Here is a 16,414-nt window from a genome sequence, read left to right as displayed (position 1 = left end):
TTCTCTGGTGTCAACCATGAATTTTTGAACTTGATAGCTCAATATTTTCACTTCCTGTTGTCTAGTAACATAAACCATGTTAAAAGGCACATAATATTGCGTTGTTGTTCTGATCCCAAAAAAACTTAACAATAAATGCTGTATTATAAAAACAGCCACAGCTGATTAGTTACAAATTCTCCATTAAAATATACGAATGTTTATTTCTTATTACATTTACATTTTTTTCAATCCCTCTTCCCACTAATGCCTATAGGTAACATGTGGAAAACAAATGGCAATTGACCAATATCTACAATATACGTTGTTTAAAATCGGAGAATTTTGCTCCTTGTTCTTTTATATTGGTAAAAGAAGTCCATTTGATGCAGCATTATATGCTAGCTAATCAGCCCTTCCTTTATGTAAACATATCCATTAGCCTTTATCTAGTCGTATTAAAATTGTTTCCCTATCCGTCTCACACATTAGACTGTTAGTATAGCATAGGGTAGGGCCTATGCTGTATTCATCTTTGTATCTTCAGTGTCTACAACAGTGCCTTATATTTACTTAGGTGCTGAATAAATTTTAAATTGACAGATGGACTGAAGGGCAGATGTATGAATGAATAACTAGCTGGGTAAATGAAGGTGAAAGCAGATTTGTGACCTGTTAGATCAGGGCCCTGGATAGCATAGTAATGTAACACCAAGATAACTATCCAGTTTGTTCTTTATATGTCGTTTGGAGAATAACTTAAAGAATGAGTGAACAGAGGAAAGAATACATAAATATATTCTCCCCCAGCTCCGCAGGGGTGATATCTTACTTATTGGAGTCAGTGCTTCTCCTCAGACACTCTCATAACTCACTATTCATACAGCAGCCCGAATGAGTTTTAGGAAACACCAATCTAATCATGCCCCCTTCCTGGGAAAACATCACCATTAGGATCAAATCACGGTTCCTTAATGTGGCCAAAAAAGCCCTGTCTGATCTAACTACAGACTAACTGAGGCCTTGTGTTGTTGCAGGATTTCCCTTGATGAGCTATACTCCCTTCCACCTACCACAGAGGTCTGCCCATTCAGCCCTTGTGTGCAGAGTAGAGTCAGTTCTCTATGTCCACAGGTTCCGCATTCTTGGATTAAACCAACTGTGGATGGAAAATACTCGGAAAAAAAAATTCCAGAAAGTTCCAAAAAAGCAAAACTTGAGTTTGCTGCATGCAGGCAACTATTTACATAGCATTTCCATTGTATTAGGTATTGTAAGTAATCTCGAGGTGATTTAGAGTATATGGGAGAATGTGCATAGGTTATATGCAAATACCACACCACTTTATATAAGGGACTTGAGCATCCTTGGATTTTGGTGGGAGGTCCTGGAACCAATCCCTCATGGACACGGAGGAACAACTATACTTTCTGTGCTGCTTTATCTAGTGAACACCTTCTCACTCATCCTTCAGATCTCAGCTCACTTGTGATTCCCTCAGGGAAGTCTTCCTAGATTTCACTCCCAGTCAAATGTTATATGCATTTGGAGTTTTGGGTTTTGTTTTGTTTTGTTTTTTAATTACTGCCTCTCGCCTTCCTTGCATATAAAGTTCATGAGGGCAAAGACCATAGATGTTTTCTTTACTCTTGTATCTCAAATACCTAGACAGTGTCTAGCACATAGTTGACAATCAATAAATGCATTTTTAATGATAGTAATGATACTATAATAAGGAAGAGGACATCCTGTTTTGCAGTTGAAAAAGTACATTTCATGTCCATTATTTTATGTAATACTTACAACAGTTCTGGAAAATAGATACTATTATACCCCTCCAAACATTAATTTCCTAACTAAAAATTAGCAAGTAATAGCATCTACTATTTTTCTGAGAATTAAGTAATATTATATAAGTAAAGTAACCAATATAGTACCTAGCCCATAGAAAGGATCATTAAAAGCCAAGTTCCTAGGACACACCAAGCGTTCTGTTTTAGATCATGCATTCTGAGACGTGCTTCCCTCTACCTGGACCACATTTCCAACAGCACCATCAACTAGTTAATGTCCATTTGTCCTTCCCATCTCATTGTAAAATTACGGACTCAGGGAAGCCTTCCTTGATCCTCTAGCTTCAGTTAAGTTTCATTCAATATTTTTATCTTCTTTACTAGGATTCTCAAGGACCAATTATCTAACAATCCTCCATACCAGTTTCCTCATCTATAAAATGGAAGTAAGAATAACAGCTACCATTTATTGAATACTGTACGATAAGTTGTATATAAGGGTTGATAGATTGAAAAGTATTGGGAATGGCCCTTAGGGTCCCGGATGGTACAGTATAACTGGTTAGATGGTGGTACCCTTTACCATGAAAAGCATATGTGGAAGTCAGGAATAGGGCGTGATTGCTGTTCATGAGTTTTGGCTATTTGTCATAACCAGAGAACAGGAGTTAGCTACAGTTTGTTAATCAATGCGCCTCTAAGTACGTGGTCCATAAAGGATCTGAACCAACTTCTAACAGTTAGAAGACTCTAAAGAACAGTGAACATAAGTAGCCTATCAATTGATCTCGGCACATATTTGCTAAGTTTCTCCTGTGAACCGAGCAATGCAGCAGGTACTTGGATACTGGAGTCAGAGGTCAGAAATGACATCACTGTATTCATCAACTTAGAGTCTGGTGGCATGTCATAAACTCTCAGAAGGGATGACTGCAGTCACTGTTTTACAGAGGAGGAAACTAAAGCTCAGCGCTGTAGAGCAATACATTCAAAAGAATCCCTGAGGTTTTGTAATATCCAGAAGGGCCTTCTGAATCAAAGATGGATTTGTATTTTATACAGTTTTAGTTATAGCATACTGACCTTTAGGTCATTGAAAATGGGTCATGTGTGGTGACGCATTGGATACTACTTCAGTTATTCATAGTGCCAGTTTGAATAAACCTGGCTTTGCTGTAGAAATCATAGTTCCTTTTATAGATACTCAATTTGCAGAAATTTAACATTCTGGGAGACTGCCTATAAATCCATTTGTTTTTTAAAACCAACATGGTTTTACTCAAATGATGGGCTTTACTTCAGTTGTGACGGGGAGAAATGGTGCGTATGTGCTTTGAAACAGAATTTAGGATTTATCTCTGAGGTTATATATATAAATTGAAAATTTGCAAGTAGAAGACTTTTATGTTACATATTTATTTTATATATAAAAACACACTGGGTGTGTGTGTGTGTATGTATATACATATATATTTATAGAGAGAGCGTGCACACGCACACAGACACACACACACCTTAAAGCATCTTTTATACACATTCAGACTAGTTCTCTTCTTTACCAGGGATTATGGGAATCTTATAGCTGTAACGAGTTGTTTGGGGCTCTCATCTCAGTGGGATGTAAGTCTGAGTGCAATCTATTTTTTTTTTAAATAAATTTATTTATTTATTTTTGGCTGTGTTAGGTCTTCGTTGCTGCGTGTGGGCTTTCTCTAGTTGCGGTGAGCGGGGGCTACTCTTCGTTGCGGTGCACGGGCTTCTCACTACGGTGGCTTCTCTTCGTTGCGAAGCACGGGCCCTAGGCTCGTGGGCTTCAGTAGTTGCAGCACATGGGCTCAGTAGTTGTGGCTCGCACCCTCTAGAGCGCAGGCTCAGTAGTTGTGGCGCACGGGCTTAGTTGCTCCGCGGCATGTGGGATCTTCCCGGACCAGGGCTCAAACCCGTGTCCCCTGCATCGGCAGGCGGATTCTTAACCACTGCGCCACCAGGGAAGCCCTGCAATCTATTTTTATCAAACCAAGGCTTTCACTTATTTCCCTCTCTCATCCTTTAATTAAATCTTAGGTTGGTTCCCCAGTTTGTTTTCCCCAGTCATTTCCAGTTCTTGAAAGTCTAGCCTAATTTAAAAATTCAGCTTCAGTCTCTGCTTCATCTCATTTCTTCCCTTATCCCCATGGTGAAGGAGGTGCACGAGCTGGCTCTAAGAGGTCTCTTCCTCTGCCCTCTGCAAGGTTCAGCTCTTCTGGAGGGCAGGGAAGAGGAAGAGGGAAAATGATCCATGCCTCTCAACCCATGGGCAGTGGTTATGGCCCCCTCCCTGGTGGTTGAAGCTGTTTTTCTGGCTATTACTGACCAGTTCTTGTTGTATTTTCTATGAGAGGTGATGGGGCCATTTGGAGGGTCATATGTGTGAATTCTTTAGAAGCCCATTGCACTATCCCCTGCCTGGCTGGGGCCCAAGCCCTTCCACTGAGACTCTGGATCTCATCATTGGTGGTACTGGCCTCAGCTTCTTGTTGGGAAGGAAGTTACTGCCCCGTCTCGCCTTGCCATTCCTCTCCAGTTCTCTGCCTAGATAGACAAAGGAGGATGAGAAATAGATGAGCATTGCTCTGTGTTTGAGCAATAGAATGCAAGTCTCCTTTGTGCCAGCACCACCTTTTAGCACCCTCCCCTCCCTCCCACAGTGTACTTTCATCCCAACCACTGCAGTTCCTTCCCACTGGTTCTCTTCTGTGACTCGGTCACTCTTTCATCTCAGTCTAATCTAGTCTTTGGAAGTAGACAAAGTGGCTCTGCAAATACAAGTTCGAAATATTTCGAACTTGCACCTATGGCACCTATGGCAGGAATTTCTTTGGCAAATCTCTAATTTGCCTCTGTATGGTGGACTGGAAGCATCCTTAAGGTACTACATGCCCCCTTTTCCACCACTTTGCATCTTGGTCACTATTTCTGGAGTGCCAGTAAAATCCTGCTACAGAATTAGTACCTTTACCTTATAGACAGGGAAATTAAGCCTTGGAGAATTTAAATGACTTTTCCATGGAAATCCCATTTTCTCCATCCATGCCATTCACATTCTAAAGGCCATGTCCTTAGGCAGCACGTGGTAACATGTGCTCTGTGCCATTTTCTGGCTTTTATTGGAATAGCATATTATGTCCTAAACTTCTACCCAAGCAAAAACCCAGACACATGGACTTAAAGAGGAACAGAGCTAGGAGACTTGACTGGCATAGCCCAGGGAAATACCTTTTCAGAGATACTCTGAGACCAAACAGGAAATCTGTGTGGCAAAATTCCCAAGGAATCCTCAGGTCAGGGCCTTGGGGTAGAGACCATCTGCCATTAAATACAATTGTTGTGACATAAAAGTAAGTCACTGTAAAACATAGATAGACCGGCTTTTAAAATAGTATCTTATGCTACTGACAAGGGCTTAATTTCCAAAATATACATACAGCTCATACAACTCAACAACAAAAAAACAAAGCGACCCAATCAAAAAAACGGGCAGAAGACCTAAATAGACATTTCTCCTTTCTCCAAAGAAGACATACAGATGGCCAATAGGCACATGAAAAGATGCTCATCATCGCTAATTATTAGAGAAATGAAAATCAAAACTACAATGAGGTGTCACCTCACACCAGTAAGAATGGCCATCATTAAAAAGTCTACAAATAACAAATGCTGGAAAGGGTGTGGAGAAAAAGGACTCCTCTTACACTATTAGTGGGAATTTAAATTGGTACAACCACTAGGGTTGTATGAAAGTTCCTCAAAAAAATAAAAATAGAGTTGCTGTATGATCCAGCAAATTCAAAAATATAAATGCATCCCTATGTTCATAGCAGTACTATTTACAATAGCCAAGACATGGAAGCAACCTAAATGTCCATTGTCAAATGAATGGATAAAGAAGATGTAGTGTGTATATATATATATATATATATATACACACACACACACACACACACACACACACACACACACACAATGGAATATTACTCAGCCATCAAAGAAGAATGAAATAATGCCATTTGCAGCAACATGGATGGACCTAGAGATTATCATACTGAGCAAAGTAAGTCAGAAAGAGAAAGACAAATACCATATGGTACCACTTATACTTGGAATCTAAACATATCTATGAAACAAAAACGGACTCACAGATATAGAGAACAGACTTGTGTTTGCCAAGGGGGAGGGGTTTAAGGGAGGAAATGAATGTGAGTTTGGGATTATCAGAGGCAAACTATTATATACAGGATGGATAAACAACAAAGTCCTACTGTATAGCACAGTGAACAGTATTTAATATCTGTGACAAACCATAATGGAAAAGAATATGAAAAAGAATATATATATGTGTATATATATATATATATATATATATATATATATATATATCTGAGTCACTTTGCTGTACAGAAGAAATTAGCACAACATTGTAAATCAACTATACTTCAATAAAATTTTTTAAAATACAATAAAATGAAAATTATATTTTAATTGAGCTTCTCAAGGCATTGGCTTAGAAGGTCCCAGAGAAGAAGGCAATAATGATAACAGCTAATATTTCAGGCCACTTATATGAGACAAGAACTGTTAATTGCTTTACATGCCTTACGTTGCAGTAACCCTTGAAATAGATACTTCTGTTCTCTCATTTTAAATTAAAGAAATTAAGCTTAGAGATTTTCTTTATATAACATGCACAAGATCATGCAGTTCCAAGAGGTGGTAAAAAATAAAAGATGGTTTTTTCTTCTAAAAAAAGAGTTTGTGCTTTTATTCTGTTTCAGCTATTGACAGAAGTGATGATTAAAGAATTTCTCCGTCTGTTTTACAGAGTAACCGAAAACACGGATAAGACCGCAGAAAAGCAGATACTTCTAAACCTTCAAAGATGGCAGAAATGTTTACAGCAGTGAAAGGGAGATCAAAAGCTTAGAACTATAATGTAGCCAGGACTACAACTGTGTATTTTAAAGCCATTATTCAAGGTTTCTTACTTGACAGTTCCTACATGACCCTGTTGAAAATCTACAATATATGCTGCATTTAATGAAACATGTATAGGTCAAACCAGAAGGAAAGAACTATAAACATAGATTGCGAGAAGAAAACAATTCAGCAATGGAAACAGTTTCAGCAGATCAAGCAAAGATGTGTCTTGGGCATGGAACCAAAGTTACAAAGAAACATTCTACCCCTGCTGTGCAGGGGATGTCATTTTAATGTAACACTACACCCCATGGAATCACTAGTCCTGAAATAAACATCATTTTAAAAAATCAAACAAAAAAATAAGGGTGGGTGGGGATTGAAGCACGAGGAATACCCATGAGGAGCTATTTACAATAAAATGTTTCATTTGAAAAGTCTGGTTTCTTACTACAGGGATTTGCTTTTCTGTCTTTATTATTGTTTAAAACTCAGGAACTGAGACATCTGCAATTTGAGTGAGAAGAAAAGCAGTGTCTGGTTTGTTTTTCTGCAAACGGTGGAGCTTGTGGAATGCATTCCACACATGACAGATGAGAAGTGGATCACAGTGACCCCGACTAAACTGGCAACCAAAGTGAAAGACCCAGGCGAATGCAACATACGAAATAACAACAGATGTTGATGCTTCCTTAGCCTTCTGTCACATCTGTGGTCCTCCACGAGCAACAAACTGATCTCATTCATATTGAAAATTAAGAAGATGATGCTCTAAATCACAAGCTCCCTGACTTAGTTCTGTTTAGAATGTCAACGACTATAGGGCCAGAGGCACCTCTGAATACTTCCATTTCCAAAATACTGGTCTTCAAATGGCTGCTTAAAATTGCCTGCAAATAACATGTTATGTGATTTGATACAAATAGAGGCGATAAGTAAACTTCTACCAACAGTTGAATTTACCACAGAGATGTGACTATTAAATGAAATTATGATTATTTTTAGAAGTATCCTGATATGCTTAGAGCATTCTGACCTCTTGTCATTTAGACTGATAACGTTTTTCTTTTTCCCCAGAGATCTGACAGCAACAAGGTAGCTCTACTTTTTTATATAAAAGTAACATTGTGTTACTGATAAGGTCATTTTCTACCAGAGACAATTAGAAGACTGGTACTTTCCTAGGTTATGTAATACTGAGTCTTGGATTCAGCTCTGAGAGCAAATAAATGTTCCTGAAAAACTAATTTTAGCCTCATTTACTGTAGATAACAAAACAGCCTCAATTTTTCAAATTGTCAGCGTTTTATTTACAGGGCTAGCATTCCCATGCATTAAGAATGTGTGTAGGGAACCAGAAACTCTTTCTGTGAAATGCTACACAAATTCTTCCATACATGGGTTCAGTATCTTATTCTTCAGTTTTAGCACTGGCATTTTCAAAGCCAGAACAATAACTGAAGAATGTACAAGAAAAGCTACAATGCGGGAATCCCACTTTTTGTTCTTATATTTACTGCTGACCCAGGTATCTTTGGCCCAGTCACTGAACCTCTCTGTGCCTCAGCTTCCTCGTCTGCAAAATGAGGTTAAAATGCTTTTTCATAAAGGTTTTTTGTTTGTTTGTTTTTTCTTTTTTGTTTTTTGAGGTTTTTTTGCAGTTCTGGAACAAGAGGTGCTTAAAGTAGCACAAAGTGCTTTGTAATTATAATGACTGCTATATTTGACTTTCTTGTGTTGTTGAGAAAGAGTCCCCTGTGTAATAAAATAGTGCTTCAGTTTGGTTCAATCTAAGCACGGTAGCACTGAAGCTTTCCCATCAATTACTAGCAATAAAGATCGAGCGATCCAGAACCAGGATCCCTAATCACCTATAGTAAATAGATCATTCTCATGCTATTGAACAAGTTAGAAGAATGTGTAATTTCAATGATAAGCATTTTCTAGCTCTCCTTACTGTATATGCATGCCATAATACAAAACTCCACTTTTATCATAGGAGAGCCAGCCATGAAATTAAGATTTGAAGTGAACTGAGAATATCACATAATTAGTCTAATTATCCCTTTCATTTGGAGGGGGAGGTCTTGTGAGATGTCCTACTGGGAATATACAATATAAGTATCCTTCTGCTGGATTCTTTGTTCAACTGGGTAGGTTCCATATTAAGTATGAATAGTACATGCATTGTGCAGGCAATATGAAAAAGGGTGCTACTACAGTTTGTGACCCAACACTTTCAAATCTCAGTCAGAACATATGGAAGAGGATAAATTACTCTCCCATGTCTTAGACGACTTTTCCATTGGCCATTCCAGTGTGCATCTGAGCAAATTCATACCCCATCTGCTCCACCAAACCTACTTTCTTCCTCTTCATCTTGCTTTCCCCACCAAGAAACTTGTAGGCTAAATTTTATATCCAAGCACTGACTGGGGTTTGAACAATCAGAAATATTTATTAAAATAATGTAGTTTAATCATGTACCTTATCTGCTATAAATCTGATTGTATCACATACACACAAAATCATACAAGAGCGATGCCCATGAGAATGGCCATCTAAGCAGCTTTAGATGTGTTTACGGAAAATGCAAAAAAAAAAAAAAGGAGGGGGATTTAGCTTAAGATCCAAAAGAATAGCAAATTTCTCTAAGATTTTAAGGTAAAAGGTGGTATTTTTACCGTACCTTACTCATGATCCTCAAAATTAACATATCTTGGGGTAGGGCTAACTATTTTGATAGGCACATTCTCTGTTATCCATTTCCACAATTATAAAAAGCATCAGCAAAATTTTACATGTGTGTTCCAGTCACTCATGGGTCCACAGAAATGGATCATATCTAAATGAATGCTTCCCTTGCATACTATGTTCAGCAAGCGTAAAAAGAGTGTCTCAATAATGGAGAGGTTTATTGTGACTCCACTTCTTACAGAGATCAAATGATCCCCACTTGGGTCTTTAATATCTGCTTTAATTTCTACATCTTAACTATCCTGACATATTTGGCCAGTGGGTTAGCAGAAATCAGAACAGCATTCTTCAGAGTTCATTTTACTTAATTTTTCTTAACAAAGTCTTCATCTCTTGGAAAATAAACTTAACTGAAGATATTAAAAAGATAGTTTGAGATAAAACGAAAGTCCCAATTTAACACGGCTATTGAGGACAGGAAAAGTTTCATGAGAAAGGAAAAAGAAATAGAAGACTGTATTTGACTATAAAACTAGAAAGCATCTATTACTAAATTGTCTAACTTTTTTTAATGGCCACCCAAGTTTTGTTTTAGGTAACACTAGAATTTGCTAAAAATAACTATCAAATCCCTTTTAACTTACATCATATAAATGAAATTTTTGCCAATAGCAAGGTTTTTAGGGGTGGAAGAATAAATTTTGCTTTGATTTTTTTTCCCATTTGTTAAAAAAACTGCTCACGTAGGTGGCATGGTTCTTCTAAAGGACAGAGATGATGTAGAAGGCTCATGGGTCATCACTGGAGTAGAATGAGGACATACGTTTTCCACTAGTAATAGAAGAAATAAAGTTTTGCCAAACAAATTTTTGCTACAATATTTGAACTTACTGTTGTGGTTTTCCATATAAAATAAATCTCTGGCAAATTTGTTCCTTTTTGCCTATTTATTGTCAACTTTTTCTGTAAACCCATTGTATAATTCATGTGTTCAATGTCTTTGATGTAATTCGTAAGTTCATTGTTTTAAAATGAAGGATGTCTTTTTAACCTGCCTAGGTTTTCATGGAAACTGTAAAAATAGTATTCATCTGTTTTGTGTTGATGCTAAGTAACTGGATCATATGTGTTATATTACATCAAAATAGATGGGCAGCATAGACATTTTATTTTTAAAATATTTAATTGCATTTTTGATCTGTCAAAGAATGGTACAGTATATATATGTATACATATATACATGAATGTGTATGTATATATCTGCTATATTGAAAAAGTTTGATATAACTTGAGAGATAGTCATCAAAGCAAATCTTAGATGACTGTTTATGTCATGAGTTAATGCTTCCAGGGTGGACCCAAGCCTCTCCTTAAGTGGACTTCTACTTTCTAAAGGGAAAAGAGTAGGTCAAAAGGTCTTGAGGGCCAAAAGCTTCCATTCTGTTCAACTGCCTTGTCATTTCTATATAATATATTGTCCTGAGACTGAACCTCAGGCATTGTGGCAGGAGGATTCAGACATAACAGAAGTTGGAGTTGATCCTCTGTGATCCCATTTCAGTACCAGGCAGAGCAGATTCACATTCCTTTGCTGCCTTTAGTTTGGCAGTTTAGTTCTTTCTAAATAAATCTTCTATCGTTAAGAGTACAAGACCAATGTTTAATCATAATCACTAAAGATATACTTCAAGGGGCAATGTGGCAAAAATAAAAGGACTATAATTTGCTATATTCAACCTAGTATATGAAACTCAGAGGTACAGGTGGTTGATTGGGTGAAGTTCCCTGTTTTTATCTTTGTGTTTGTGCATTGAGGTCTTTGAACCCATGCTTATATTTCCATCCTTGTGATATCAAAGTTCTGTAGGATGGGAGTGCTGTAGATAAACAACTTGGAGTCCAACTTTGCCTACAGTCAAGCCTCTACAAACTTCCTATAGTGTGGATGATGCAGTTTCCCAAAAGCAGCTCCCCAGCATCCCTTGATAACAGCAGTCACTTATATTTGATGGATAAGTCACAAAATGTGCCTATTTCCCCCCATTAACCATCATAACTTCCCACAATGAGGCAGATCAAAATCCAAACACTTTTCTAAATATGTGATGTAGATATATACACATATACATTCTGTATATAGTATGATGGTTGTGAGCGCTTACTACATGTGTACTTCTGTCCTAGGACTGAGGAACTGGCAAGGGGTTTTCTGATGCTGCTGGGTAACTCATGTTTTTGTTTAGCATCTGGTATCTGTGCTCTACCCCTGCTTGCCTGTCTCTTCTCTCTTTCCTCTACCTTCTGTCCATTACTGCTATTCCCTGGTTTTGACTGAGGCAAAGAACTACTCATTGGTTTTCCAATTACCCAAGCCCATAAACTAGCCTTCTGGTGACGCCAGTGGTTTTTCTGGAAAGAGCAACAGAGTCCAGCACAATCTACAGTATTAATATTAGCCCAAAGTCACATATTTTTATCATCTAAAAATCTCATTCCGTAAAGGGTTTATGCCTGCTTGAACCTCCACGATACAGTTCTGCGGGGACTCAAGTACAAAGCCCGTGCATGGGAATACGTAATTCCCCAGATGTCTACTGTTTTAATGCAGCCAGGGGGTCAATTTCTCAGAGTTCTCATTCAATCAACTGCTTCAGTTGGGGTTCTTTCTCTCCATCTCATTAGCATGACTCCATATATTGCTTCAGTGCTTGTTTATCAATGGAAGAAAAATATAAATTCACTGAGTTTCACCAGAATGATCCTCTGAAGTACACCAAACATGTACATGTACTGTATGTTATTACCGTAGAGATTGGAATCAACTTACTGTATGTAAAGTTTTATGAATGGTTATTTTATAATTTATGTATTTAATACAGGAATCAATGAGCTCTGGTGTTTTAGTTTATATAAAAATAAAACAAACTGCATTTTTAAAAACTTTATCTTGCATTGTCCATAGGTTTTTGTTTTGTTTTAACTCTTAATCTACTTTAGAAAAGCAGGGTGAGGGAAATCAGGGTTATCCGTATAATGTTGGGGAACAAACTCTACATCAAAGATGGTAAATAGGTTTCTTCTCATCTATCCACTCTGAATTTTTTATTGTACCTGCCAGGGGCACTATGGTGAGGAGTCCAAGGCACAATTTTCACTCATGAGGAGGGAACTATGGTCATTAGCACGCCTGCTCTGAATATAGTTTGGGGAAGAATCTTGCCAGCTATTTGCCATTCTTATTCTAGCTATTCCTTTATCCACCTACCTTTTTTCTCTACCTTGTAGACCCACTAGATGTAACAAGTTAACAAGCGTCTGTTACATGACCATCAATATGTGTCCATCCCAATGGCCTGGTATGAATGGGTCGACCCTCAAAGAGCTTACAGTTTATGTGGGAAACGACCCATGTATACGTGAAACAAATAAAGAACCAATATGGCACAATGTGAGGCATAATTTTATAGGTCACTATTGAGAACAATTAAAAATAATATTAGTCTTTGGGGGTGGGCTTGAAAAATCCATGCTAAGAATGGTTCTTAAGTTGCAACCTCTTACCTTTAGCAAAAAGTGTCACTCATCAAGTTAAAGTTCTGTTACCCGTTTATAGGAACCATCTCCTGTGTCACGTCAGATCCCTAAAACAGAGAATAAGACATAACCCCAGCCCTCAAGACATCATGACTACGTTATCTGATGAAGACTTACAATTGCCTGAGTCTCTATGAGAAAGGTACCAAGCATATCAGCATGCCATGAAATAGGCAGTTATTGTTATGGATTCTGTCTAATGTTATAAATGAAAAGTTTTGATGAACTCCAGTTTTGGTATATAACTCAAATATGCTAATCGTGTCAACAGCTCAACTGACTTCTTCTAGCTCCAAAACAAAGTACCCTGGTGTCTTTTGGAGATATTAATGGGGGCATACTTCCTACCATAGCAAGTAATACATATGTACCAATATTAATGGAACACACTTCCTACCATAGTGCCAGTGGGACAGGTAAACATCCACTAGGTTCATACAAAGCCCACACAAAGGGACTCCTCCTATGGGCTCATGATACAGCTGTGCCTCTGACCTACAGGTGAGCAGCTTTCATAGGGGTGCAGATGTGTAGTCAAGTGCTTACCTACCCCATGGGTAAAGTATGTGTCCAGTGGCTGATAAAGAATGCTTACTTTATTTAAGCTACTTTGTATTTACATACGAAATGTCAGAGTGAATGATGAAGGCTTTTTTTGCTCACTGAAAATGCTCCAAATAAAAATGTGTTTAACAAATACATTTTTGCATGCAGCTGCACTTATAAATGTGAAAACATTGGTTTTGATCAATAGGCTCTATAACAAAGAGGCATTGGGAATCTGTGCCTGTATTCCTGTAAAAATATTGAGAACAAGGGCCACTACATCTATATCACCTTCATGAAGCTCCATATGACACCTTTTTTAGAATTTAGAAGGAGAAGGAGAAAACAAAACAACAGCCACTTCAAGAACTAGATTCTTCTTCCTTTGTAATAAGAAATAAATAATTTATTATGTAAATTATTTTGCCCTGACTGCCTAGAAATGCATGAATAAATCTAAAATTTAATTATGGAATCTTGTCAATTATTTCTATTTTCTTTTTACTTTATTGATTTCACTCTTTTGCCTTTAATTTACTTTAGTTTTGCCTTTAATTTACATCACCTCAGATGTATTTTTGTACAGCCACAGGGTATAAATTCAATATTTTTTAAGTGCACGTTAAATATTCTTAGAGCTACTATAGGAAAGTATCAATATGTAGAAAAATATTCAAAATATGGAAGTAAAGCAAAATGATGAATATTTGTCTTTCTAATTTCATTTCAGAGTGGTTTCTAATATGTCAATTGAAAAGTCTTTTGACTCTGGGGAAATGCAGCAATTGATGAGAACCCCGTTGTTTTACAGCCCTGTAAAGCTAGAAGCTAACTTGCAGAAAGTTGATAAGGTGAGACTTTTTTTTTTTTCTGCAGGATAAAAAAAAGAAAAACTCAAAGATGAGGCGTTTGTCCTATATGCAAATTAACCACTTTGGTTTCTAGCATACTGCCTTCTTTCACCGTACTTTGCCTCATTCTTCAAATCTTTCTCGAATCAGGTCAGTTATTCTACTGGTTTCTTTATTTAATGGAGTACATAAAACTTGGACACATGCTCATTAATTTTTATGAGAATGACATTTTTAACAATTTGAAAAGAGTGCTTTTTCAAGAGGCATTCTAAGGGATATAAGACAAGATATGTTCCTTGCTCTCAATGAACTTCTGGTAAGACAAAGCACTTAAGTCCCCAAAACAATGAAATAGAAATCAATACAGGAGCGTTAAAAGCCACCATCTGCTAAGTATCCTGAGTTAATCTTTGAATCCAGACCTGTTCCCTCTCCTAGTTCCCCCAAGTCGGTGAGAGCTGTTAGACAGAATTAGGATAGATTCATGGGCTTAGTTCTCTCCTGCTTTTCCCTCACCCTCCACATCCAGTCCTTCACAAGTTCTACTGATCTTACTTCTCCCACCTGTCTTCTATTCTCCATCACTTCTATTAAGAGCTTCTCGCCTGAACCCTTGCAGCAGCTTCTTAGTTAAATTAACTGCTTCCACTTGTGTCCTCTTTATTTTTACCCTACGTGTTGTTTCCAGCTTGATTTAATGTGCAAATCATAGCAGCTTGTTCTCATCTTTAAAATTACTCCTTGCTTTCCCATGCCTACCTGGGGTTGACTCTCAAACGCTTATGGAACTAAACATGGGATTTGGGGCTGGGGTAAGACACTGCAGCCAACACAAGCCTGTTATTTTGTCTAACCTAGCTATAGGAAATAAGGCTCAGACTCTCAGCGTGGCCATTTATGTCCTGGATACCTCTTCTAAAACTTGAATATTCAGCTTAGCCATCGTCTTCCTCAAGAGTTGGACACAATATCCTTTGTTCTCCCAAAGCATTCTGTGTGTACTCATCTTGTCATTTACCAGGTAATTAAAATTATTTTTTCTGTTCATCCCCACTTGTACCCCCAATTAAATCTGAGTTATTTGAGAGCAGAGAATATGCGTTTTTCAGTTTTCAATCTTCAGCAACTAATACATTTCCTAATACGTAGCACAGTCTCTGTGGAGGGAGTCCTTTTTCCATGTTTTTATTGAAGTAGACTTGATTTACAATATGTTTCAGGTGTTCAACAGAGCTATTCAATATTTTTATAGATCATACTCCATTTAAAGTTATTAGAAAATATTGGCTATATTCCCTGTGCTGTACTTACATCCTTGTATCTTATTTATTTTATACCTAGTAATTTGTACCTCTAATCCCTTTCCCCTTTCTTGCCCCTCACCCATCCCTCTCCCCTCTTCTCACCACTAGCTTGTTCTCCATATCTGTGAAGCTGTTTCTGTTTTGTTATATTCATTTGTTTATTTTTTAGAGAAGTATCACTTCTCATTTGGATGATAAAAAAGGCTCCATGAATGTGGAAATAGGTAAACTGGGTCATTGTTTGGAAATTTATCTTATTGTTGTTTCTGGGGTTTTGTTGGTTGGTTTTGTTATTATATAAGGGTTTTGCTATTTCTTCCTGTTGTTACCTTATTTTATATTTTGAACAATAATTTTGGTCCATAGACCAAAAGCTCTTCAGAAAACAGGCAAAAAGACTAACACATTCCCTACTCGCTTCCCTTATCCTTCCGGTTGAAGTTCACTATTCCCCTGTATTCTACCCTCTGACCACAGGAGGGGAGCATTTGTCTAGAAGTCCAGGAAAAAGTGTCAGCTCAAAGAAAATCCGAAGTTGATTTTATGGGGCATTTTGTGTCTCTTGATTTTGTGTTTCTCTTCCGCACGTCCATATGAAAGCAATAATCTAAATATAAACACTGTCTTGTCCACTTTTCTGGCATCGTTTTTCACCATCTTGGTTTTTTCAGTCTCTCCTTACTTCAGGGAAGCT

At 37.5% G+C, this 16,414-nt stretch overlaps 1 protein-coding gene across 2 annotated transcripts in view; it reads left to right on the top strand.

Moving 5' to 3' along the window:
* JAKMIP2 (janus kinase and microtubule interacting protein 2) overlaps positions 1–12,367 on the top strand; it is a 171,755-nt gene extending 159,388 nt beyond the window's left edge. For both annotated transcript variants that reach the window (XM_060296408.1, XM_060296407.1), the window contains one exon: positions 6,631–12,367. The gene's annotated coding sequence lies outside the window, so the exon portion shown is untranslated. The remainder of the gene's footprint in view (positions 1–6,630) is intronic.
* The last annotated feature ends 4,047 nt before the right edge of the window (positions 12,368–16,414 follow it).

The sequence above is a fragment of the Globicephala melas genome, chromosome 3 (assembly GCF_963455315.2).
Source record: "Globicephala melas chromosome 3, mGloMel1.2, whole genome shotgun sequence".
In the NCBI taxonomy this organism is placed as follows: domain Eukaryota; kingdom Metazoa; phylum Chordata; class Mammalia; order Artiodactyla; family Delphinidae; genus Globicephala; species Globicephala melas.
Note: the sequence above shows the minus strand (reverse complement) of the source record. Positions and strands in the feature narration are given on the sequence as shown.